Genomic DNA, 4,120 nt, shown 5'->3' with positions numbered 1-4,120 from the left:
AGTTGGTGGAATTTCTCCTAGATTTCTTACTAAAATATAAAATCCTACTAGTTGGCTGAAAGATTTAGAGACCAACTGATTCAGAGGGACTTTGAGAAGTGTGGAAACATCAACAAAAGTTTAGGCAAGGAGAAGTGCAGACAAACCTCTAACTGGACAAAAGAAACAAGGAAAGTCCTTAGGGGGAAATATGGGCGATCTCCAATAATAGGGACCTAAATCACATATTTAGTAGGTATTCCATACTTTTTCCTCACAATTACTGCATCACTCTCTTAGAAGTAAAACTAATAAATCCCAGTGGATTCCACCACTGAGACCACAAGTCGGTCCTCTACCTTTCTCATTTCCTCCTCCTCTCTATTATTCCCTTCCTCTTTGCTCTCACCTCTATGGCAGGAGGCAAAGTCTAGCAGCAGGCTTTTTCCTTTTCCTTGTCTAAGGAACTTAACAAATCCATCAAAAACTCATCCACCGCCCTCTCTTCTATGCTATTAATCGACATGGTCGGCAGAAAACAAGAGAAAAAGAAGGCAGGGTTACTTAGAGAACGACCGGAAGGAAAATAACAAGATTTGGTGCAGGGTAAAAAAAACGAAAACACCATAAAAGTAAAGAAGGCGTGTGAATGGCAAGAGACAGAAATTGCCTTAAAAAAATCAACAGTCCAGCAGTCTCATCCACATAGGACTCGATGTATTCTCTCATAATTGTCAAAACTCTGTCAGCTTAGAACACATGTTTTATACGCAGGTGATGGACTCTCTTTTCTCTATCTTTTTGTAATCATCAGTCATTGCTTTTTTGCAAATTTGTTCATATTTTCCTTAATCCACGTGCATCAGTCTCCTTTAGGCAAAATGACTCTCTTAACGAAAACAACCTAGCAAGGTAGTAGCTCCCACAGCCCACCAGGACTCACCATGCTTATTGAACAAAAGCAAGGAAAATCTTTTTTCTAGGACTATTTTTCCTACTCCAGTTGTCCAACACCACATCTTGTAATCTAGGAATAGGGGGACTGATGATACCCACTCAACAATTTTTCACAAAAGCCCAAAGCAAGGATGCGGACCCCCACTGAGCAGCCTAGCCAATTAGGATCTATTGGCCTATGAGTAGGGAGGTAAAAGCCCATTAGTTTTTTTTTTTTTTTTATCTTTACTAATCTAGTGGGCCCAAGAAACAAGCTCATTTTAGTAATCTAGTTGCAATTAAGCTGTTAACAATGAATTCTCAAATTTTCAGGCAAACAGGGCAAGACTTGGTCAAAGAATCATATCTGAGTCAATATGAGTCCAAATCACGAATGTATTCTTTAGTTGGATAGCTAACACGAGTAGCTTCAAACGGCATATGACTCTCCACAGTTGCCTTCCAAATCTTGCTCCACGGGCACTTATAAATAGACCTAAGGTATAATCATTTTAGTAACATCTACTCTAACACTCAAACTTTTATTCTCTCTCGATTTTGAAACTTTTAAAAGCTCACTTTTTTCCACTCCACAAGATTTATAACACACTATTTTCAACTATTATTCTCATTTATTTCATATTTTTCTTTCATTTCTTTAGTAAATCCTTTATAGACTTAAGCATCAAAGTATTAACCTTTATTTTGCAGGTTAGTCCCTCTATAATTTTAGGATATTCATGAAAGTCCTTCGATATTTGTACTGTTGTTGGACCCCCATACACATAAGTGGGAATACTTGATTTTAGACATTCATCTTAATACTTTTTCTCTACATTATTTTTATTTTTGCTTTGTGTCTTAATTAGGCACGCTTAGGCAATTAAACTTGCGAGAATCTGACAATCACATAAGTTTTTGATGTATAAAATCTAAGTATTGCATGATAATTTATGATGTATAAAAACAGATACGAAGATACGAACACAGCGATACAAAAATTTTAAAAAATTAGAACACAATGCAGCATTGATACAACTATATATAATATATTTTTTAACTCTAATATATACTCCCAATTTCTCATAAAATTAAAATATTAATATAAATATAAAAAAAGCATATCTTATATTTAAATTCTTAACCAATGTGGCTTAAAAAATATATCATCATTTTATTTTAAAATGTACACAATGAAAAATTTTGAATAATCCAAATTAGTTAAATCATTATGACTTCTCTCAATATTTTAATAATTTAGTCCCAAAAGTTTTATTTTAAGAGGAGTGAATTAATTTTTTTTATTAAGTCCAGAATTCTTTTTTTTTTATTAATAAAAACAACACAAAATATTTTGAAATTCTAAAAAGAATTCTAAACGTGTCAAGAACATGGCGGACACGCCAATTAACTTGTTCTTAGAGTGTCCAACACCACGTACTTTTTTCTTTTTTCGTTTTATATTTTCTGACATGTGAATATCGTGTTTGATACGTGTCCATATACAACACTACGTGGTATAACTTTTTAGAATATCCTTACATAGATGGTAAGTCATGTACTTGTGGTTGAACCACGTTACGGTAGCAAACTTTCATCATTAATTTAAACACAATAAATATTTTGGCGTAATTGCAAAAATAGTCCTGTAAGTAAGGGGGGGTGGCGTTCTTGGTCCCGTAACTATAGGACTGGCAATTTTGGTCCCGTAAGTTTCAAAAAGTTCGCAATTTTAGTCCTCCGCACAAATCTGGCCAATTTTTGGACAATTTTACCCTTTCACAGCTTTAAAATGTGCAGTTTAGTCCAGTTTCAATTATTTTGCATTCTAATGTATATTTTCCACTCATGCTCAACAAGAATGGTATCAGAGCCTAGGTTTATTGAAGAAATATAAGTTTATATTATATTTTGATATTATCCACTAATGGAGGAGACTTTTTCAAGAAAAAATGGAACCGAACGAAAGTTCGAGTTGCTCTGAAAACAGGAAATATTTCCAGATTCTGGAAATACAAAGAAGAGAATTTCTCATGGAAATTCTTGACAAGTGTGACAACGGTCCCAAGAGGATTGATCTAAAACTTCTCACGCCAGAAGAAGAACAAGAGTGGCTGAGAAATTTTGAAGTTCGACAAGTACTACCAGGAAATGCAGTGAGACGTTTACACTCCACTAAAGTCCATGGTAGAATTCCAGCCAAGAGAAATGGAACGGGGAAATTCCTACATAATTTCAGTTCAAAAAATTATGACTGATTGGAAGGAACTCGAGCCATATACATCAAAGATCTCCCAAGATCTGAGGGAGATACAAAAGACGGTCCAAGACTATGGACATAGGTTAATACATATACCTATGAAAATAGAATCTTTGAGCCAAAAGGTGGACGAGATACTTAAGATCCTTCCGGATGTACACAAGAGCCTTACAGATCTGAGGAAAGAAATTACAGATCTGAAGAAAATTCAGAGGGAGAATCCTGAAACATCTAGATCCAGACAGGAGCGAATCAGGGACGCCCTCGGAACAGTACCCCTTCTACACCAGAAAGGGAAGGCCACGGAGATTCCAAAGCCAAAGTCAAGAGAAGATCTGATCATTGCATCTATCAGATCTATAAAATAATGGAGGTAACAAGAGCAGATCTTTCAGATCTACAAGAACTGGCGGAATCCTTTTCCCAACTCGGGATCGTGGATTTAGTCAATATCCAAACAAATGAGCTCACTCCAGCACTACCACTGCTGGAAGGAAGTACATGTTCTAATGATCCTCCACAGGATCAACTGATGAGGGAGAGTGCGGATTTCCACACTAATGCCACACCAACATTTGTGGGAACCAGATTAAAGGAAAATCCAAGAAGAAATCCAAAAAGAGCGCCGGAGAATACACCTTGGGCAAGGACCATGCTCCAGCCCTTACATCCATATGGCGCTATACTAAACCTGGATATTATCGATTTCCGAAATACTGAAAAATTGATAGACGAATGGGTTGCAGCAATCAAGATAGCAGCGACTACCCTAGAACTCGACAAAGAAAACTTCATAAAGCTTGTGGAGTTGAGCTTGGAGAAATCTGTAAAAATCGGATGGGATAATACCCCAGAAGATACCAAAGCCAGCATCCTTGCTGGAGATTCAAAAGGCGCGATAGCTGACCGGCTAGGAAGGCTCATCAAGATACACTTCATTGGAGA

This window comes from Sesamum indicum, linkage group LG13 (assembly GCF_000512975.1).
Source record: "Sesamum indicum cultivar Zhongzhi No. 13 linkage group LG13, S_indicum_v1.0, whole genome shotgun sequence".
Classification (NCBI taxonomy): Eukaryota; Viridiplantae; Streptophyta; class Magnoliopsida; order Lamiales; family Pedaliaceae; genus Sesamum; species Sesamum indicum.
This window is presented reverse-complemented; position numbering follows the sequence as displayed.